The sequence below is a fragment of the Bos grunniens genome, chromosome 21 (genome assembly GCF_055505025.1).
Source record: "Bos grunniens cultivar Pamir isolate PY7600 chromosome 21, Bosgru_T2T1.0, whole genome shotgun sequence".
NCBI classification, from domain to species: Eukaryota; Metazoa; Chordata; class Mammalia; order Artiodactyla; family Bovidae; genus Bos; species Bos grunniens.
In genome coordinates, this window is record NC_141185.1 from 22,463,717 (window position 1) to 22,487,051 (window position 23,335).

At 38.6% G+C, this 23,335-nt stretch overlaps 1 long non-coding RNA gene and 1 other non-coding gene across 4 annotated transcripts in view; both read right to left on the bottom strand.

Annotated features, from left to right (window-relative positions):
- The window catches only part of LOC147349220 (uncharacterized), a 168,817-nt gene that overhangs the window by 104,814 nt on the left and 40,668 nt on the right, over positions 1 to 23,335 (bottom strand). For all 3 annotated transcript variants that reach the window (XR_015149706.1, XR_015149705.1, XR_015149704.1), the window contains one exon: positions 4,121 to 4,227. This is a non-coding gene — a long non-coding RNA (uncharacterized LOC147349220). The remainder of the gene's footprint in view (positions 1 to 4,120; positions 4,228 to 23,335) is intronic.
- LOC147349221 (U6 spliceosomal RNA) lies at positions 17,447 to 17,553 on the bottom strand. Its single transcript, XR_015150726.1, has one exon. It is a non-coding gene; the product is annotated as a U6 spliceosomal RNA (small nuclear RNA).

The window sequence follows — 23,335 nt, forward strand, 5'->3', positions numbered from 1 at the left end:
GGTCCATCACGTCTCTACAAAGGACCCAATATCATTGCTTTTTATGGCGGAGTAATGTTTCACTGTATATATGTGGAATCTAGAAAAATGGTACAGATGACCTATTTGCAGGGCAGGAATAGAGACGAAGACATAGAAGATGAACAGGTGGACACTGTGGGGGTTGGGGTGGGATGAACTGGGAGACTGGGATTGATGTATATGCAAAACAATAGCTAATGGGAACCTGCTGTATAGCACAGGAGCTCAGTTCAGTGCTCTGTGGTGAGATAGGTGGGACGCCAGGAAGAGGGGGGTGGAATCTAACGGGGGGATATATGTATACATATAGCTGATTCACGTTGTTTATACAGCAGAAATTAATACAACATTGTAAAGCAACTATGCTGCTGCTGCTGCTAAGTCGCTTCAGTCGTGTCCGACTCTGTGGGACCACATAGACGGCAGCCCACCAGGCTCCCCCATCCCTGGGATTCTCCAGGCAAGAACACTGGAGTGGGTTGCCATTTCCTTCTCCGATGCATGAAAGTGAAAAGTGAAAGTGAATTCGCTCAGTCGTGTCCAACTCCTAGCGACCCCATGGACTGCAGCCCACCAGGCTCCTCCGTCCATGGGATTTTCCAGGCAAGAGTACTTACTGGAGTAGGTTGCCATTTCCTTCTCCAAAATACCCCCCCAAAAAAAAAAAATCATAGGTTCTAGGTATAGGACTCAAACCAGACTTTCATGGGTGTGATGAATGAAGAGGTAATCTAGCTATCTCCAGCACACACTTGGCATTTGGGAATACTCACTTTATATAGGCTAAGGTATTTGAGTGGGGTACCTCAGCTCAGCCTAGTTTATCTTATCCTGCCTAGATCATTCAATAGCTGCCTATTGAGTACCTATTTTTTATGCCTGTGTTATTTTAAACATTAGGAATAAAAGTCCTTACACCAAGGATTTTACAGTTTAACAAGACAATGAGATAAGTGTGATTAAGAAAAAAGTTTATTACAATGAAGTGTGTTCTATTAGTTAATATTTTTCTAAAAAAAGATTGGCCATTGTCATTAAGCAAGAGAAATAAATGAGGCAAAAAATAGAAAGGAAAATACAAAATTATCATTACTTGAAAATGATATGGTTTTATAACCATAAACCCAAGAGACATAACTAAAAAGCTATTAGACACAAAGAGATAATGCAGTAAAATCTTTGGTTACAAAATTAATGTCCCCAAATTGATTGCTTTCTTATATACAAATAATTACTGCCAAGAAAATACAAAGAAAAGATAAAACAGTTAAAAAAATATAAGAAGTATATTGGGTCTATGTGAAAAAAAATTTTAATTCTACTAAGAGATACAGTACAATATGAATTGTACAAAATAAAAAGATACCTGTTCATAGAGAAGCAAAATAAATATTATAAATATGTCAGTTCATCAGTTATTCTTAACATAATGTATACTATTAATGAATTACTATTTTAAAAATACCGTATTTTTCTCACCACACTATGAAACTTACATTAAGATGTTGGTATTTAGAAAGATGGTAATGATAACCCTGTATACGAGACAGCAAAAGAGACACTGATGTATAGAACAGTCTTATGGACTCTGTGGGAGAGGGAGAGGGTGGGAAGATTTGGGAGAATGGCATTGAAACATGTAAAATATCATGTATGAAACGAGATGCCAGTCCAGGTTCAATGCACGATACTGGATGCTTGGGGCTGGTGCACTGGGACGACCCAGAGGGATGGTATGGGGAGGGAGGAGGGAGGAGGGTTCAGGATGGGGAACACATGTATACCTGTGGTGGATTCATTTTGATATTTGGCAAAAAAAAAAAAAAAAAAAAGATGTTGGTATTGACACAGGAGTAAACTGACAGATCAATAGAACAAACTTGAGAGTTCAGAAAGAGATCAAATATATTTTTAATTTAGTATATAAAAAGTAAAAGTATTTTATATCATCAGGGAAAAGATAGATTTATCCAAAAAAAAATGGCCTGGCACTGGGCAAAACAAAAAATGTAGATGCTAACTCACTCCTTCAACCAAAATAAATTCAAGATGAATCAAAAAATTAACAAAAAACTAAGAGATAACAAAAGCCAAGACAGAAAAGAAATTCTCAGAGAGGTCCTCAGAGGACAAGTACAGTATGTGTACATGGGCAGTGCGGAGCTGGAAGTGAGGGATGAAACAATGCGTAAGACATGGCAGGGAAATGCCATACCTTATTAAGAAACAACAAATTAGAGGTTAATAGAATAAACTAACAGGTCATTGAGAATGGACTAGCAGTTTCAGCCATAACATGTAAAAAACTTAGAATCTTTGCCCCATCCTTACAACAAGAAAAAGCTGAACAAGCTGAAAAAGCTAATAACTTTTCTTAAACCCATGAAAGAACTGAGCTTTGCAGGGCAAACCACCACAACCAAATCTGAAGAAACCAGCAAATCCAAGGGGTCACAGTCAAAATCTGCCTAGCTATAGCAGAGGCCATTGGAGCTATAAACTAGTAACACTTGTGTTTCTAGTAGGAAGAAAAGAATCCTTGTGAAGTACATCCAGAATCTTCTATATAACAAAGGCCTGCTGCTAAGTCGCTTCAGTCGTGTCCAACTCTGTGCGATCCCATAGACGGCAGCCCACTAGGCTCCTCTGTCCCTGGGATTCTCCAAGCAAGAATACTGGAGCGGGTTGCCATTTCCTTCTCCAATGCATGAAAGTGAAAAGTGAAAGTGAAGTCGCTTAGTCGTGCCTGACTCTTCGCGACCCCATGGACTGCAGCCTACCAGGCTCCTCCGCCCATGGGATCTTCCAGGCAAGAGTACTGGAGTGGGTTGCCATTGCCTTCTCCCGAACAAAGGCCTACTCCCCCAAATAAAAGATTACCAGAGCTTGTTTCAGAGCCCTGGGACTCCAGCCCTGACAGCCTTCCTGTCTCATCTAAGGGAGGTAGGGGAAAGAGGAAAAGCTATTAAAAAAATTTGTGAGTATCCCACGCCATAAACACAGACCCATAAAATATCATATCAGGGATTCTCAGTGTGATATCAGTGGATTATAGCTGAAAAGCTGCAAGACACAAATTCTCTAGGAGGAGAAGGACTTAGGGAAATGTAAAGTCAAGAGGGGAAATGAAAGCAGGGTACCAGAGGAACTCAAAGTGTCTGGTACCTTTATCAAGAGCAACAAGAGCAAATACAGCCCAACTCTATGTTAACATATATTATCACAGTGAAGGCCTATTTCCCCCAGCTTCTATTATCCAATAAAACATGTACAGCTTCCAACAAAAAATTCCAAGGTGCACCAAAAGGCAGGAAGAAATACTCTGAGGAGAGAAAGCAAGCATCAGAAACAGACTTAGATATGATACTCATCTCCTAAAAGAAATAGAAGAGGAGAGAATATTTGTTAATTCATTCTATGAAGCCGGCACTACTGTAATACCAGAAGCACAGAAAGATGGTACAAGAAACAAAAACCACAGACAAACATTTCTCATGAATATAGAGATAAAAATCCCCAACAAAATATTACCAAATTGAATCTGACAATGTTTAAAAAGAATTATACAGCATAACCAAGTGGTATTTATTTCTAGTAGGCACAGCTGGTTCAACACTTGAAAATCAATCAATATAATCCACCTAATAAATAGGCTACAGAGTAAAAATCATGTTGTTATGCCAACTGACACAGACGGGCATTTGACAAAAATCCAATCCATTCATGATTTTAAAACATTCAGCAAACTAGGAATGAAGGAGAACATCCTCAATTTGATAACATCTCCCAAACACATATGATAACATAATATTTAATGGTGAAATAAATACTGGCTACTCGCTTCCCAAAACTGAAAATAAGACGAGGATTTCTCTCTCATCATTTCAATTCAATGTTATCCAATAAGTACTAGCTGGTGGAATAAAACAAGAAAAAGAAATAAAAGGTATACAGATTGAAACTATCTCTATTCACAGATTATCTGGGCAGAAAATCTCAAAGAATTATCAAAAGACTTCTGAAACTAATAAGCAAGTTTGGCAAAGTCACAAGATATGAAGCTAATACACAAAAGTCAATTACTTTCCTTTATACATACCAGAAATAACCAAGTGGAATTTGAAATTAGTAAGACAGCACCATTTAGAGTAGAATCCCTCCAAGATTAAATACTTCCATTTATATCTAACAAAGTCTGTGCAGGACCTGTAAACAGAAAAGAGTGATAAAAAATGAAAGAAGATCTAAGTAAATGGAGCAATAGTCCATGTTCATGGACTTGTAGACTCAATACTGTTAATTAGGATGTCAATTCTTCCCAACTTGATCTACAGATATAATGCAATCGTAATCAAAATACCAGCAAACTATTTTGTAGCTATCAACAAACTGATTCTAAAGTTTATATGGAAAGACAGAAGACCTTGAACAATGAACATAATACCAAGAAGGAGAAGGGGTGCGGAGGAGAAAGAGAGGAAAAAGAAGATGGAGAGGAAGAGGGAGAAGAGGAACAATGTTGGAGGACTAACATTACTCTATTTAAAGACCTATTTTAAGGACACAGTAATAAAAACAGCATCATCTCAGCAAAAAGATACATAGCACAATGGAGTAGAATAAAGCCCAGACTAGACCCACACAAATATAGTCAACTGAACTTGGTCAAAGGAACAAAAAGAATTCAATGAAAAAGAGCAATCTTTCCAATAAATGGTGCCAGAACAATTGGATGTGAATATGCAATAAATAAATAAATAAATAAACCTAGAAACAGATCTTACATTTTACACAAAAAGTAACTCAAAATATATAATAAATCTAAATGTAAGATGCAAAATTATAAAACTTACCAAAGAAAACATGGGAGTAACTGCACAATGTTAGGTTTGGTGATAAGTTTTTTAACACAGCACCAAGAGCATAATCCACAAAACAAAAAGCTGATAAAATGGGCTTTATTAAAATTAAAAGCTGTATCCTTTGGTGAGGCTACTCTTAAGAGAATGAAAAGAAAAACCACAGATAAGGAAAAAAATATTTGCAAAACATGTATTTGATTAAGGATTTGTATCCAAAATATACAAAGATGTCTTAAAAGCCAACACAAATGCAAAACCCTCAGTCAAAAAATGGGAAACAGATCTGAACAATGCCCCAAAGAAAACTACAGATGGCAAATAAGTGCATGAAAAGATTCTCAACATCATTCGTCATCAGGCAAATTCAAATTAAAATGACAATATGATACCACTAAACATGTATTAGAGTAACTAAAACCAAAAGCTGGCAATACCAAGGACTGGTGAGGTATGGAGCAACAGGAACTCTCATTCATTGTTTAGGGGAATGAAAAATGGTACAGCCACTTTGGAAGACAGACTGGCAGAGAGTTCAGTTTCCCACAAAACTAAATGTAGCCCTACCATGCAATTCAGCAACCTCATTTATAAGCATTTTCCTAACTGATTTGAAAGCGTTGTTGTTACCTTCCAGTTGCTAAGGTGTGTCTGACTCTTTGCGACTCCATGGACTGCAGCATGCCAGGCTTCCCTGTCCTTCACTATCTCCCAGAGTTTACTTAAACTCATGTCCATTGAGTCAATGATGCCACCCAATCATCTCATCCTCTGTTGCCCTGTTCTCCTCCTGTCCTCAATCTTTCCCACAATCAGGGTCTTTTCCAATGAGTCAAGTACATATGAAAGTTTATATAGCTTTATTCATAATCAATAAGAACTGGAAGCAACCAAGATGCCTTCTATTAGCATAGATAAACAAACTAGTATGCATCAAATGAAACGTTATTCAATAATGAAAAGAAAAGAGCTATCAAGCCACTCATCTCACATGCTAGTAAAGTGATGCTTAAAATTCTCCAAGCCAGGCTTCAACAATACGTGAACCATGAACTTCTAGATGTTCAAGCTGGTTTTAGAAAAAGCAGAGGAAACAGATATCAAATTGCCAACATCTGCTGGCTCATTGAAAAAGCAAGAGAGTTCCAGAAAAACATCTATTTCTGTTTTATTGACTATGTCAAAGCCTCTGTGTGGATCACAGTAAACTGTGAAAAATTCTTAAAGAGATGGGAATACCAGACCACCTGACCTCCCTCTTGAGACACCTGGATAAAAGTCAGGAAGCAATAGTTAGAACTGGACATGGAACAACAGACTGGTTCCAGATAAGAAAAGGAGTACATCAAGGCTGTATATTGTCACCCTACTTATTTAACTTATATGCAGAGTACATCATGAGAAACGCTGGGCTGGATGAAGCACAAGCCGGAATCAAGATTGCCAGGAGAAATATCAATAACCTCAGACATGCAGATGGCACCACCCTTATGGCAGAAAGTGAAGAAGAACTAAAGAGCCTCTTGATGAAAGTGAAGGAGGAGAGTGAAAAAGTTGGCTTAAAGCTCAACGTTCAGAAAACGAAGATCATGGCATCTGGTCCCTTCACTTCATGGCAAATAGATGGGGAAACAGTGGAAACAGTGGCTGACTTTATTTTTCTGGGCTCCAAAATCATTGCAGATGGTGACTGTAGCCATGAAATTAAAAGATGCTTACTCCTTGGAAGGAAAGTTATGACCAACCTAGACAGCATATTAAAAAGCAGAGACATTACTCTGTCAACAAAGGTCTGTCTAGTCAAGGCTATGGTTTTTCCAGTGGTCATGGATGGATGTGAGAGTTGGATTATAAAGAAAGCTGAGCGCCGAGGAATTGATGCTTTTGAACTGTGGTGTTGGAGAAAACTCTTGAGAGTCTCTTGGACTAAAAGAAGATCCAACCAGTCCATCCTAAAGGAGATCAGTCCTGGGTGTTCATTGGAAGGATGATGTTGAAGCTGAAACTCCAGTACTTGGGCCACCTGATGCGAAGAGCTGACTTATTTGAAAAGACCCTGATGCTGGGAAAGATTGAGGGCAGGAGGAGAAGGGGACAAGAGAGGATGAGATAGTTGGATGGCATCACTGACTCAGTGGACATGGGTTTGGGTAAACTCTGGGAGTTGGTGATAGACAGGGAGGCCTGGCATGCTGCAGTTCACAGGGTCACAAAGAGTCGGACACAACTGAGCAACTGAACTGAACTGAACTGAATCAAGCCACAAAGAGACACAGATGAATCTTCAATGCATACTGATGCATATAAAAATCAATCAGAAAAAGCTAAATACTGTGTGATTCCAATTATATGACAGCCTGAAGAAGGTTCAGTTCAGTTCAGTTCAGTCTCTTAGTCGTGTCCGACTCTTTGTGACTCCACAGATTCCAGCATGCCAGGCTTCCCTGTCCATCACCAACTCCTGGAGCTTGCTCAAACTTATGCCCATCTGGTCAGTGATGCCATCCAACTATCTCATCCTCTGTCATCCCCTTCTCCTCCTGCCTTCAATCTTTCCCAGCATCAGAGTCTTTTCAAATGAGTCAGTTCTTCGCATTAGGTGGCAAAAGTACTGGAGTTTCAGCTTCAGCATCAGTCTTTCCAATGAATATTCAGGACTGATTTCCTTTAGAATGGACTGGTTGGATCTCCTTGCAGTCCAAAGGACTCTCAAGAGTCTTCTCCAACACCACAGTTCAAAAGCATCAATTCTTCAGCACTCAGATTTCTTTAAAGTCCAACTCTCATATCCATACACGACTATTGTAAAAACCATAGCTTTGACTAGATGGACCTTTGTCATCAAAGAAATGTCTCTGCTTTTTAATATGCTGTCTAGGTTGGTCATAGCTTTTCTTCCAAGGTGCGAGCATCTTAATTTCATGGCTGCATCACCATCTGCAGTGATTTTGGAGCCCAGAAAATAAAGTCCTCACTGTTCCCACTTTCTCCATCTATTTGCCATGGAGCGATGGGACTGGATGCCATGATCTTCGTTTTTTGAACTTTGAGTTTTAAGCCAACTTTTTCACTCTCCTCTTTCACTTTCATCACGAGGCTTTTTAGTTCCTCTACACTTTCAGCCATAAAGGTGTTGTCATCTGCATATCTGAGATTATTGATATTTGTCCCAGCAATCCTGATTTTGGCTTGTACTTCATCCAGCCTGACATTCTGCATGATGCTAAATAAGCAGGGTGACAATATACAGACTTGATGTACTCCTTTCCCAATTTGGAGCCAGTCTGCTGTTCCATGTTCAGTTCTAACGGTTGCTTCTTGACCTGCATATAGATTTCTCAGGAGGCAGTTAAGGTGGTCCAGTTTTTCCATCTCTTGAAGAATTTTTCCACAGTTTGTTGTGATCTACACAGTCAAAGGCTTTGGCATAATCTGAAGAAGGTAAAATTATAAAAATGGTAAGTGTATGAGTGGCCAAGGACTCAGAGGGAGGAGGTAATTGAATAGAGTTACTTTTTAGGGTAGTAGAACTATTTTGTGTCATACTGTAATGCTGAATGCAAAACATAAAGCATTTGACAAAAACCATCGAACTTCCCTGGTGGCTCAGAGGTAAAGAATCCACCTGCCAATGCAGCAGATGCAGGTTCAAACACTGGGTTGGGATGATCCTCTGGAGAAGGAAATGGCCACCCACTCCAGTGTTCTTGCCTGGAAAATCCCAAGGACAGAGGAGTCTGGAAGGCTACAGTCCATGGGGTCCCGAAAGAGTTGGACACGACTTAGCAACTAAACAACAACATGGAACTTTATAGCATAATGAGCAAACTTCAATTTATGTACAATTGTTTAAAAATCAATTTAGGAGGTAGTAGGATCCAACAGGGGAGAAGGCAATGGCACCCCACTCCAGTACTCTTGCCTGGAAAATCCCATGGGCGGAGGAGCCTGGTAGGCTGCAGTCCACGGGGTCGCGAAGAGTCTGACACGACTGAGCGACTTGACTTTCACTTTTCACTTTCATGCATTGGAGAAGGAAATGGCAGCCCACTCCAGTGTTCTTGCCTGGAGAATCCCAGGGATGGGGGAGCCTGGTGGGCTGCCGTCTCTGGGGTCGCACAGAGTCGGACACGACTGAAGCGACTTAGCAGCAGCAGCAGCAGGATCCAATAGAGATTGAAGGATGTGGCAAAAGAATCTAAATGTCTTACAAATATATGAAGTAACTTCATTATATGAAGCAACATTAGTAGGGGAATAAAGTGGCAACCTAAATAATTCTGGAAATGAATGGAGTCTGTAAGGGTTAAAGATCATAGAAACTGTACATACCATTAGAGTATGGGTTAACAATTCTGAAAGCACAGTATGTGAATGCCAGAAGTGAAAAATTAAGTAAACAGATGACAGAAGGGGGAAGTGGAACCTTAGAGATAAGCAAAGGGAGAAAAGTAGAATGATCTATGAAATAATAGAGTTTGAAACATCAGTATGAACTCATTAGACCAATTTTATCATATAGATACAGTTGGTTACATACACAGTAGTTTTCTGATAGGTGTATATATGTAGATTAGAATACACACATTAATCTCCTGTTCTTTCAGCTGTGAGAGCCAACTGCTCCTTGGGGAACACATTCAGTGCCCAGATATTGCTTTTAACATTGTCCTTCAGAAAAAAAAAAAAAAAAAAAGAAAGCAATAGGGCCCCTGGAAGAAATGGCTGATTCTAGGATGGGGCAGGAAATATACAAGATGAGCCTGGAATATCTTGCACTATCAGCAAGTAAGGAAATGCTTTACAGAAGAAAAGAGTAATAATAAATAACAATCATGTAGGTATGTCAAAGGGATCTAGGAGCCAAATGAAAGGGTTCCCAATAGAACTTTGAGCAACAAACCTGGAAAAATTTGAGCAACCAAATTAATAAAGTACTATTAGTTTATAACTCAAAATATAAATATGCATGAGCACACACTAATCCCTGATGATGTAAGTGACTGAATAAAAAAAATAATTTGGGGAGGACAGACAACTTTTCCCAGCAGAATTCCAAATAATATGTGCAGATACGCAGCAGTCAAGGAAGTGGAGCCTAACAACCTACCCCTTAAGTTCGAGCTGCTAATAGTGATCCCTTTCCTTTCTTTTCCACAGTATACAGAAAGGGGGGTGGGGGAGAAAGGGTAACTTTACAGCACAAGAAACCTGAATGCACAAGGCAATTTCTAAAATTCATTTCAAAAAGCCATAGCTGGTTATGTATTTTTCCCAAATGTACTTTTTCTGGATATGAAGATTACTTTTTATGTCTTTGAAAAGTACAAAATATCTGTGCACTTCTAAAAATGTTTTTCTAATGAAAGAGACAAAATATGAAAAACACGGCAACCTCTCCCACTGCCCCCACATTCTCTTAATACCCAAGCACACCCACAGAACAGTTGTAAACCCTAAAAGAGATGATCAATACCATATGTCTCCAGATTCACCACTGAGTAGTGAACTGGAAGGATAAAATCTTGTCCTTAATCTGGTCAAGGAAGAAATGCAATAAATATAAATCCCTTCCCTGCTTAAAAGAAAAGAATATTTTCATTTTAATATTTATCCAACAACTATTTAAAGAAAGGAAATTAAATTAGAAGTACTGGGTTTCCATGAGCTTCTCTGCCTAGAAAATACTAATTTATTCAGTATTTTATAAAATGAAAATCTTGATGAATTAAAATATTCAGAATCATATATTTATCTTGAGGAATGGAACTCCCTCCAAAAGTTAGCAAATACGTGTCACCACTATGCTTTTCCTTTGTGGGATCAGTTCTACTCTTAAAATGAAATTTTCCTTGACTTTGTATGACTTCCTATGGACAGACATACTGTTTAGCGTTGAAACTGTTATCCAGGTAGAATTTTAGTACATTCTGTCTCTTTTTAGGGGATGACTCAAACTGAGCCAGAAATCCAAATGTAATGGCAAGAAAAATACTAAGAGATACTAAAGGAGGTCAAGCAGTAATGTTATATTTCATACCCTGCAGAATCTGTTTTCAAAGTTCTAGCTCCCTACTGAGTCCAGTGCCCTCAAACTAAAATATAAAATCCACTTAGAGAATGGTAATACAGTAGTAGTTATTTCAGCTGATATTTCTTGAATACTTAGTATGTGCTAGGCAATACTATAAACTTCAGCTGATAACACTGCTATGAGGTTAATATATTTATCATCCCCATTTTACATCTTGGGAATGGAGAAGCAGAGAGATTACATGGTCGGCCTAAATTCACACAGCTAGTGAGTGACCAAGTCAGGATCTGAGCCAGGCAGCCCAGCTCAAGGACCCTGCCACCTGCCCATCAGGGTCCTGTGGTCAGCAGACCTGAACCCGGATTCCCATTCTGCCACTCTCTGTTTAACCACCCAGATCTCCTCTATTCTGGCTCTTTAATTGAGTCTATCACTGCCTACTCCTCAGGCTCTGATGGGAATTTGAGAAGGCCAAGTAAGTGCCTTGCCACAAATTCAGGTCAATGGGAAGCATCTGATTACAATTAGACAGGCACAAAGCTATGAAGATGCTTACGTCAGGTCTCCTGTCCTTGAGGAGCTCCCCTTTGGGAGGAGCAGAGGACCTGTAATCCCTCACTGAGGACACATGGAATTGTCTCTATGTTTTTCTCATAACTGTATGCACACTGCATCCCTTGCTTTGTTTTATGACTTCCTCATAAGTGAAAAGCAACTCTGGATGGTTGACTTCCAGGCTTGTTCTTTTGCCTCCTGCCAGCTGCACAGTTGGTAACAGCCTCCTAATCTGGTGAAAATATATTATTATTATGCAGCACTTTCGGAAAGCAAAAGATAGTGAACATAGACAGTAGGGCTCATCAGCTGCAGATCTCAGGTTTAATGGCGTTACACAGTGTTAAAAATAAAACAACGGGCCCAAAATGGAACCACTTATGCTAAGCTCCCACATCCGTAAACTGAGACTTATGTTAATTACAGTTTTGGCTCTACCAGAAATGGAATCATAAACGAACCACTCAGGAATTACCTGATCAGCACTAGTAACCTGCCAGATAGACCCTTGCCATCCCCTAAAGAAAAGTAAACTTGCAATAACCAACCTGCTTTATGTCCTAGCAGAACTTCCTTGTGCCTGCTCCCTTCGCCCTATAAAAGCCTTTCATTTTGTACAGTTCCTCGGAGGTTCTGTCTATCCACCAGATTGGGTGCTGCTCGATTCTAATCAGTTTTTGCTTAAATAAACTCTTAAAATTTTTAAATATGGCTCAATTTATCTTTTAACAATAGGAAATTTTATGATGCCACAAAATGGGGAATCCATTCCCAATGACTCTCAGAAAGGATTTTAAAATGTCCCTCTTACCACTAACAAAACTGAACACCAACTGTAACTCAAAGAGATCTGGCCTCCATAAGGGCACACAAATACACAACAGCGAGGATACAGGAGAGCTCAACATCATGAAAACAATAACCAGTATTGTGCAGAATATACTGAAGCAGATAAAATTTTCCATCTAAATTCATTGTTATTACAAAAGACAGTCATTTACTTTTGATACCCTATAGATTCTACTTGAAGGGTTCTAGCCTCCTCCCATTTGTAAGCCCAGTGTATTCATACTGAAACATAAAGCCACTCTCAAAAAAAAGGCAGTATAGCAATAGTAATAGTAACGGTTATTTAAATGATATTATTAAGCACTTATAGTATGTGCCAGGTAATACTGTAAGCCCATTTAAGCTGATAACAGCCTTATGAGATGTTTCATCATTATAATTCTTACTTTATATCTTAGAAGTGAAGTTGCAGAAGAATCTATTACATAAACTATTCAATATATATAGTAAAGCAGGACCTTTGAATGAGATTTCAATGATTTGATACAATTTTATAAGAAGGAGCAAAGAGATTTTCAAAACAAATCACTCAGTGAACATTCTTTTTTTCTTTTGTCTGAGTAACACGGATCAGAAGAGAAATCTATAGTGTTAAAGGATGGATATCAAGTTAGTTAGTAAAAATACAATAATTTTCCACAGTTGGCAAGATTTTAGGGGAAAACAATGCAATAAAAAAGGAGGAGACCACAAAGCATTTGCGGTCTTAGGAGGCTGAAAGGACGCTGGTAAAATGAATAGAGAATTCAGTGAGGCTGAAACCAGACAATGGAACACTTTCTCATGCTGCCACTAAAATTAAAAGATACAAATGTAGATGAAGTAAACAGAAATCAAGGGAGAGTCTCAAATGCCATCTTGGCAAAAAACCAGGGCATGATTTGGGAAGGCTACTGAACAGGAAGTATAGGACCACAGAGGGATAGTTGAGGTGTGCAAATAAATAGGATTGGGCAGGACAGGTATACTCAGAACTTCATAGGTGGTGCAGACCTGTTCTTTTCTGAATAGGTCAGACCAGTGTGAGTAAATATGGAATGACAGTAAATATATATGTCGGTTTCTGCCCTTGTTCCTGAGACAGAGTTCCTAAGGCTGTTATAATTTCTTGAGTGATGGAAGTGCCTGACTTCAAGCTCCTAAATCCCTTGGAATTTCCTTGGTAATAGAAATGATTTTTGTTCTAAAGTGACTCTCTGTGGACTCTTGGATGGGGGCTGATCACCAGGAAGACCAGGCCATGACATCAAGGCAACTGAAGAGCTGTCATCCAAGTGGTTTTGCAGGTGATGGAGTGTGAATGACATGCTTGAAATGAGGCCGTAAGAGTGTCTCCTGGCCAGCCTAAAATAACATGGCACAGTATTGAAGAGGGCTCAGATTCTTACATATGCTGGAGGGAGCTCAAGCCCGTGAAGTTTATGATAATTACTGCTGTGGTAACCATATTCATGCCTTTAGAATTATTATGTCTGAAAATTTTTAAACTATATATTTGGAAGGATATGCACCAAAATGTTAATAGTGGCTGTTTTTGGATGATAGGGATTATGAATGACTCATTTTTTTCCTTTACATTTTTTACTTCTCCCAAATGTCCTGTAACTAAATTTTATATTATTGATATAGTGTGATCAGCAAACACACACACAATGTTATATTTAAAAAAAAAAATACTCTAGGGGCTTCAGTGCCATTCAAATGCACCCAAATGATGTTAATTAAGCCTTCTCAACAAACAATCTCACAACTTCAAGTTCAGAGTAGAACAAAGGAAATCTAAAAACTTGGAGAGCCAAGAGTGGGAGGACAATTCTTCCCAGGAAGATCTAATTCTCTTCATTTATCACCAAAATAAACAGTAATATCAGCAAACATCATCTCAGATAGACATCCAAAGAACAAAGAAATTGGAATTAATTGTACTGAATTCATGACTTAAAAAATTTTTAGATATGTAAAATATAGTTTATAGTCCATTAGATGTGCTATCTCTTGTTTGAATTACTGTAAATAGATAGCTATATATAGGGATATGAAAACAAAACATAAACATAGCCATGGAGTATACATAGGATTAGATGCACATATGAATTTATCAGGGATCTCAGAACCATACTTGTGACCCACTCCTATATTTTCCAGTATATCCTCTTTAGTTCCTTACCTCAAACTGATTGCATTCCCCAAATTTTCAGAACCTGTGGCTCAGTGGTAATCTGCCTGCCAGTGCATGAGATGCAGATTTGATCCCTGGGTCAGGAAAATCCCGTGGAGAAGGAAATGACAACCCACTCCAATATTCTTGCCTGGGAAATCCCAATAACAGAAGACTACAGTCCATGGGGTTGCAAAGAGTCAGACGTGACTTAGCAACTGAACAGCAGCAGCAGCAACAATCTTAAATTTCAGCAATTATTAAATAGTCCAGTCCCTAGACAACTTTCATTGTATTGCTTTTTATGTCTGTTATATATCCATAATAGAAGAGAGGTATGCAGAGTTCAGGAAAATTTAAGAGAAAAAATATGTTTTATTTAAGACACCAAAGATTTATAGCCAAATAAATAGCTGAAGGAAAATTACTAAATATACTGCATATTATATTTAGCAATTTAGATAATAAATTCAAGATACCTGAATAATCTACACTGAAAATATCTATACTTTGAAAAATCTACAACTTTAAAAGGCATCAGCAAATGATATTTGATAATAAAATTTTATTTGCAAATGAATTTTGTGAATCACATTATATTAAAAATCACCTATTATCTTATGGTTTAATATAAAATGTATTACTGTTGATCTCTGTATATATTATTTATATGGCTATAGAATAATCCATAATTCATAAGGAAAAGTAGTCTTAGTCAATATCAATAACTAAAACTTTTGTACAATTCCTAAAAAGTAATATATATTTATGAATTATATTAGATATGTATTTATTTAAATAAAATATCCCCCAAATATGCTATTCATCTCAAGTTCAATTGCATATCACATATAAATAAAGAATGGATTTTAGGTATAAGTTGTCTACACAATAATCTTAACTACAGTCATAGAATAGAAAAACCCAGCACAACTACATCTTACAACTCTGGGGCACACTTACACAGCAACCCTGGACAAACACCACATGAACAATTCTATAGAGATGGTCAGTAATTGTTTTCTAAAGGATAAAGCAGAATTACATCCTCTAGTTTAACCTCTGAAGCGACTAGTTTCCCTTCTTTCCATCACTGACTGCTTATTTTGTGTCTCCTTATCTAATTGCCCATTTTCTCTGGTCTTTAATAAGATTCCACTGTTTCTGGCAAAGCATTTGTGCTAATAATTTCCAGCTCAAGGTTTCTCTATAGCTGCATATGAATGATGACTTGTTTCTTTGCTAAGAGCTCATTTGCTGGATTGTAATTTTGGTTCAAGAGGAATTAACATTTTGTAAAACAGATGGTGGATAATAATTCATCACACCTTGAAAGTTTTGCTGCTGCTGCTGCTGCTGCTGGAAGGAAAGCCAGGTTCATTTGACAGGTGTTCCATTGCCACTTACTATTGTTGAAGGTGATAGAAAACTTCCCTCTCCCGCATGCCTTGAAGTTTTTGCAAAATTTGTAATACCCAAAAGGCCTTCTGGGTTGGGGACAGCATGTTCCTGTAGGGCAAGTCTTTCTGTGTAAATACCAAAAAAAAAAAAAAAAAAGGCAATCTCTGGTCTTGTTCATCACTTCTGTAGTGAGAGAGAAAATTACATAATTTTTACTAACTTTAAAAATACTCTCCTTGCCAAATCAAACCCAGAGCTTAAAACATTTCTAAAGCACCTACTCTGACTCAACAACTAAGAATAAGGCTGAAATTTTTATTTTTAAAAAGATCAACTAGCTTCCACAGCTATTCAGTTGTTTACAAATTCAATCTTCAAAGGCATTACACTACGATGTTTTAAGCAGATTCAGGGCATGTTGACCTTTGACCTCAAAGCTAACTTTTGAGGATCTCCTCTCTTCTGGGCATTCTGAACTGCACATAATGAAGAGGCAAATCTAGGAGGAAAGTTCCCTCCAAAATGATGCAGAAAAGGTGACAGGCTAGAAGGTTCCAGCATTATCATGGCAGAAGCTGAAGACTACATTCAATTTTATTTGTTTTTAATCCCTAAAAAGTCCTTCCCGTTCTGATTTTGGAACTCAACTGTGAAGATTAAGAAGTGAAACTCACAGAGGTAAAAAGCAAACTCTAAGAATGCAAACCATACCCTCTAAGGACATAGACAAGAACAAAAATCTTGAAGCAAATAAAGGAGCATCTGTGGCAAAAATACAGGTGTTTGTCTTCCAACTCCCCTTCTCCAGTGAGTAATTCTGAGGGGTATTCTACATTGTACTCCAGAGCTTGCCAATATGATCACATCCCAGTGCTAAACTGACTGACTTGCTGTATATTTGTTTCCTTCTCTTGCTTATTTCATGCCTCCATTCCCTTCTCAACCCTTCCTTGGATTATCTCCAAAGAAACCACTTTCACACAAATCCTTGTCTCAGTGCCTGCTTCTAAAAAAACCCAATATAAAAGGATGTGTATGCCCATGAGTCCCTCTGAACTATTGGAATAATAATAGATAATAGATGCAAATAAGATTAGAGTTAAAATAAATAGCTATTAATAATTATTATTACAATTATTTTTATAATTATTACTGTAAAATTATTATTATTATAATTATTACAATTACTATATTATTCCCTCTGAGAACACCCTATTTCTCTCTTTTCTACAGTGGTAGTCAGTAAAGAATAAGAAGCAGTATAAAACAGTCCAAGAATGTAAAAGACCTCTAGTCCTCCTGAAAAGGGGCTGCTTAGTTATAGATCTGGTCCCATCACTTCATGGGAAATAGATGGGGAAACAGTGGAAACAATGTCAGACTTTATTTTTTGGGGCTCCAAAATCACTGCAGATGGTGACTGCAGCCATGAAATTAAAAGACACTTACTCCTTGGAAGGAAAGTTATGACCAACTTAGACAGCATATTTATTTTTTTTTAATTTTATTTTATTTTTAAACTTTACATAATTGTATTAGTTTTGCCAAATATCAAAATGAATCCATCACAAAAATATGGAACGCTTCACAAATTTGCGTATCATCCTTGCACAGGGGCCATGCTAATCTTCTCTGTATCGTTCCAATTTTAGTATATGTGCTGCCGAAGCGAGCACTAAACAGCATATTTAAAAGCAGAGACATTAGTTTGCCAACAAAGGTCCGTATAGTCAAGGCTATGGTTTTTCCAGTGGTCATGTATGGATGTGAGAGTTGGACTGTGAAGAAAGCTGAGTGCCAAAGAATTGATGCTTTTGAACTGTGGTGTTGGAGAAGACTCTTGAGAGTCCCTTGGACTGCAAGGAGATCCAACCAGTCCATTCTGAAGGAGATCAGCCCTGGGATTTCTTTGGAAGGAATGATGCTAAAGCTGAAGCTCCAGTACTTTGGCCACCTGATGTGAAGAGTTGACTCATTGGAAAAGACTCTGATGCTGGGAGGGATTGGGGGCAGGAGGAGAAGGGGATGACAGAAGATGAGATGGCTGGGTGGCATCACTGACTCAATGGACATGAGTCTGAGTGAACTCCGGGAGTTGGTGATGGACAGGGAGGCCTGGCATGCTGCGATTCATGGCGTCGCAAAGAGTCGGACACGACTGAGCAACTGAACTGAACTGAACCGAACTAGTTATAGATGGAGCTCAACTTCATCCACACTATGTAGTAGTTTTCTAGGGCTACAATGATAATAACCACAAATTTGGTGGCCTAAAACAATAGAAATGTCTTTGCTCACAATTCTGATTCATGGATGCCTAAGAATCTGCTCCCTCTGAAGACCCTAGGAAAGGAGCCTTCCTTGCCCCTCCTAGTTTCTCCCAGCAATCCTGCAAGCCTTCCTTGGGTTGCAACTGTATCGCTCCAATCTCTGCCTTGGTCTTCACATGGAGTTCTTTCTTGTGCACCTCTCTGCCTCTTCACATGTCCTCTTAGAAGGACACCACTCATTGGATTTAGCACCCTTTCCCTGCCCTGGTCCAGTATGATCTCAGCTTAGCTTGATTATATCTACAGTGACCCTATATCCAAATAAGATTGCTTTTAGATACAGGAGGTGTGGATTTTAAACTATTTCTTGGGGGATACAGTTCAACCCACACCATGCCATATCTACCAGTTTAACAGAACAATCAAGTCAGAAAAGTCCCTACTCAGAAAAATCAGTTGTCAGAAATCCAGAAGTCCAATATGCAGATCAAGTCTAACACAAGCACTTTAAAAGATGCATATGAGTTTAAAGAATAATGTCTTCAGCATCCCTGAGATTTCCAAAATACAATGTAGGTTCTGTACTCATTGAAAGTGGAAACGAAAGTTGCTCAATCATGTCCGACTCTTTGTGACCCCAGAGACTATACAGTCCATGGAATTCTCCAGGACAGAATACTGGAATGTGTAGCCTTTCCCTTCTCCAGGGGATCTTCCCAACTCAGGGATTGAACCCAGGGATTGAACCCAGGTCTTCTGCATTGCAGGTGGATTCTTTACTAGCTGAGCCATAGAGGAAGCCCAAGAATACTGGAGTGAGTAGCCTATCCCTTCTCCAGCAGATCTTCCTGACCCAGGAATTGACCCGGGTCAATCTCCTGCATTGCAGGCAGATTCTTTATCAATAGAACTATCAGGGAAGCCCTTCTGTACTCATTCATGTATACCAAATATGGTGATGGTGGTGATGATGATGAAAATATTGATGGTAGTGATGATAATTCTAAAAATCTACTCCAGTCAGGAATGTATGCTTTGGCATAACTATACTATACAGAAAGTTTATGGCCAGTTCTTTATACTTACACCTGTGGTCTTATTTTACTTTCTAGGCTGGTTACAGTCCATAGTATATATATTTGCTTTGAGAACTGATTGGCTGCCTTGAATCTCTAATCTTCTCTCTCCTAAAAATAGTGAAAGTAATTTTGACATGATAGTGTCTTCTGTAATGGAGTGAGAGTCAAAATAAGCAGTTCAGCAACCCCTCACAGTCCCTAAAAGCTGAACCATGTTTCCATCACTCTGAGAGATGCAAGTAGCCAAGAAGAAAGCAGCCCGTGACCTTTCCACCATCAGTCCCCTGAACTGCGTGCATCCCTTTTCTCATCGTTACAAGCACATCTTTACAAGCACATCTGGTTTCCAAGTGAAATACTCCCAGGTTCTTGAGTAATTCACAAACCAGTCATGGCATTTGAGTCAGATAACTGTATGTTCAGCTTTTTTGATGCAGTTTCTCTTTTGATTACTAATGAGAAGGCATTGAAAAGGAAAGGGAAGGTTATTGAACAACCAGAGCAAAATGTTCATCGCTAATTGTCTGAAAGCCTGATGAGCTAGCATCCTGATTAGCACAGGCCTGGAAAAAGCACAGAGTGAAAACTGGACATTTATTCTTCAGTTAGAGAGCTGAATAATTACTGCCTCCCAGATACCCTGGGGAGCAGCTCTTCAACTTTATCACTCCTTGAGCAGAAAAGTAATTTAAAAGACGAAGAAGTGCCCATTTAGGGTCTAGGAACAGAGTCTCAAATGCTCCAGTGTGGAAGGCACTTCTGACTTTTTTTTTGCTTTTATCTCTTAATCAAATTAGTCTCCTGCTGAGGTAAAAACAAAAAGAGCAGTTCACAAAATTATATATGCAATGCTATCTCAATTATTGTTAAATGTACACAGTGTTTTTTAGAAGAGAAGAAAACACAACAAAACACTCCCTGTGGTAAATCTTTGAGGATGCCACTATGAGTATTTCATTACTTTTTTTTCAATCCTTTTGTGTTTTCCATGTTTTCTACAGTAAGCATATATTTTAGTATTTTATCAGTAATGGTTTTAATATATGTTGAGTACCTATAATGTACATGACACTATGCCAAGAAAATTGCATATATTATTTCATTTTATTCTACTGAAAGGGGCAAAAAATAACCTATGTAGGAAGTATTAACACCATTAGATAACTTGCCAAGGATCACTTTCCTGACATATGGTAGAGTTGGGTTTCAAAACCAAGTCTACACAATTTAATTCTGCCCGCCATGGACAAGTTTCAGAGAATCAGAGAAAAGGGGCTATTCTAAAAACAGTATCTGCTAAAAAAAATTCAGCTGCATAAATTTTAAAGATCTTCTTGGCTTTATTCAACGATTCATGAATTGGGCAGTATCCAGTCTAGCAGACATAAAGGAGCTCTGAAAAGCTGTATGAAATAAAAGACTTTAATAGGCAGAAAGGAGCAGAACTGAGGAAGTTATACAAGGCAAAAAAGAGGATTGGTCACTGGAAGCTAACTTTCCTTTAGGGGACAGGGGACCATCAGGCAGATTACCTAACCAGTGCCGATCAGGCAATTCCTGATTGACGGGTTTAAGATTCCATTTCTGGGAGAGCTGAAACTATAATTAAGTCTAGGTTTGGTGATGTGGGGCTTAGCATAAATGACTCCATTTAGGGGCCTGTTGTGTTCTTTTTTCATAGTATCTGAGACAGTAACAAGAGTGGAATCAACCCGTGTAAAGCAAGCTTCCTAAAATGCAACCTAAACAATACACCTAGAGAGGATAAAAACCTGTAAAAATAATTTATCTCATTTTTTAAAAAATATTTATTTAGCTCCTTGGGTCTTAGTTGCAGCACTCAGGATCTTAGATCTTTAGCTGTGGCATACAAACTCTTAGTTGTAGCATCTAGGATCTGGTTCACTGACCAGAATTTGAACCCAGGCCCCCACACTGGGAGTGTGGAGTCTTAACCACTGAACCACCAGGGAAGTCCCTATCTCAGGTTTACTCAAGGTCAGTTGCCAGATATTCAGTGGTCTTACAGTGTGAAAATGCACACACTTGATACAGTGCCTGGAAATCAGTAGTCAACACAGGTAGATTCTGCAAGCACTTAGACTAAATAATAGCTGTCAATATTTGAAAGCATACCACCGCTACTTGCCTGATTATTCAACATTTCAATTCAAGTCAGTACTAAAAATAGATAAAGTTTTCTACCACCAATCAGTTTTGTGAAAGATAAATAGAGAAGTCTTTCATGCCTGGGAAGGCGGTTATAAGAGAATAACATTTATTAGTGAAACAGAGAACACGTTGGTGAGAACTGAAATGAAAACCACTGCTCAGTAGATTAGAAATAGACATGTGGGTGTATTAAGCAGAGTCCAATATGTTCTAGGTATCAAGAGTGACCTCATGGTCTCCTGGTTCCTATAGCAAGAAAGATATAAAATAACCTGTATTTCTTCTAAGGTTCCCATGAGGAATATCTTGACTGCCCCATTCCTGTTGGCCAGGCATTCTAGACCCCTACTGACCTGGAGCAGATTAAAAATTATAGCACATAGATGAAATTTATGTGACAGCCTCATGAATCATTTTTCTCACCTCAGTGACCTTTGTCCCCCGAATGCCATTTTTTGTAAAGTGTATCAACCCTAGAGATTTTAACAGGTTGTCTTCATTTTGCTTATTTCTCCAAAATCCTGCTCTACAAACTTTTTGGCCTTTCAGCTACAGAAATTATTTCTCAGGGATACATAAAAGTGTCAATGTTACCAGGCAGTCTGATGATGCATGGCATACTTCTTGCTAGAGCAAAGGCGATGGAGAAGGTATTGCTTTGAATCAAATACTGACACAGGGCCAAAAACCATGGCATGTAATACATTCTCTGATGGAATAGGTTACAAATGTGTGGGGAGTGGTGATAACGCACACATGAGATGTATACCGCATGTCAGGAAGGCCAATTCGAACTTTAAGAAGAGAAGTTGAAGAACCTCTCAGAACTGTACTCATGTCAGCTAAATTGGGATTTTTAATTAAAATGCATTGCATATATGTTTGAGGCACTTAGGGGCAGCAATAAGGGAACATGTTTCTCCTCCATTTGGCTAATTTCTATTTATCCTTCAGATCTCAACTCAGCAATAACCGTCTTCAAGAAGCTCTTGGCGATCCCCATTGTATCCTCTACATCAGCACCCACAACTGCTACCACAACCATACTATTTCCTTTGCCATTTACAACCACCGCCACCACCGCTACAGCCTGATCTAAGCCTGTGCACATCTCTTAATGCGGCTATATCACACTGCATTTGTTTGGTACTGGCTGTTCTCTCGCTGGACTTCCCTGGTGGCTCAGGGTAAAGAACCCACTTGCCAATGCAGGAATCCCTGGGTCAGGAAGATCCTCTTGAGAAGGAAATGGCAACCCACTCCAGTATTCTTGCCTAGGAAATCCCATGGAGAGAGGAGCCTGGCAGACTACAGTCCATGGGGTCGCAAAAAAGTCAGACACAACTTAGCAACTAAACAACAACATTCTCTCACTAGCCTGATTTTTTGGTATCAGGGACTGTTTTTTCTTATCTTGCCCCCGACCCTAGTGCCTAATAAAGAGCCTACTTAGAGTAGGTATTCAACAGATGTCTGCTGGACGAACAAAGATAAAAACAGAAATACTGTAAAGAAATGCTTACAATACGGAGTGTCTTCTTTTTAACAAATTATAGCCAGATTCTCACAGTGCAAAAATCACCTAGTAACTTTATTACTTCTTTCCAGCCACTAAGGAACACTAAAGAAGCAATTTACTGAATGATACTCTAGTGACCAGAAAGAGGTAATGTGGCTAATTCCAAAAGAAGTTTTTCATGCAGAGTTTGCCCACAGGAAAAATATGGCTAAATGCTTTTTAAGACCACAGATTGGTGAGCACTAAATTAACTCTGCCTGAGAAGTTCATATACGGTGGGTGTCACCTGTTGGAAGACAGTTTTGAAAATCTGTTGAAAAAAAAAATCCCACTCTTTCATTACTTTTGTGGCTTAGCTGGATTTCTATACATGGAAATTCAGGCTGGACTCTAACAAGGGTTTTTTAATTGCTCACAA